Raw genomic sequence first — 539 nt, forward strand, 5'->3', positions numbered from 1 at the left:
AGCCCCGCCGCTCATATTACTACAGAGCACCCTATCCTCACATGCAACTATTCCCATACTGCATCTGTAACCACCAGAGCCTTGACTCTGACTGTACCTAGAGAGACCCAGAGACCCTGGAGCAGACTACCCACACCTGAAACCATCCCCCACCACATCTACAACCACCAGAGCCTTAGGCCTGACTGCACCTGGAAATGAGGCACCAGAGCTGCATCAGGGAGCATCAGAAGCACAGCCTGCCTGCACCTGGAGGAGAGCCACCACCTAAGCCACAGACCCCGCCTGCACCCATTGGAAGAAGAGTTAGGTAGATGACAGTGTAAGAATAAAGTCAACAACATAAAGAGCACTATGATACCAACAGAAACTAGTTCTTCTATGTCAATAAGACCTGAACATCACAACACAGATGAAGCATAAGAAACAATCTTAAAAATAACTTCACAAAGATGATAGATGTCCTTAAAGAAGAATTGAAAAATTCTCTTAAAAGTCGAAATAGACAAGATCAACTGACAAAATTGGGAATATAAGGG

This window comes from Microtus ochrogaster, chromosome X, assembly GCF_000317375.1.
Source record: "Microtus ochrogaster isolate Prairie Vole_2 chromosome X, MicOch1.0, whole genome shotgun sequence".
Classification (NCBI taxonomy): domain Eukaryota; kingdom Metazoa; phylum Chordata; class Mammalia; order Rodentia; family Cricetidae; genus Microtus; species Microtus ochrogaster.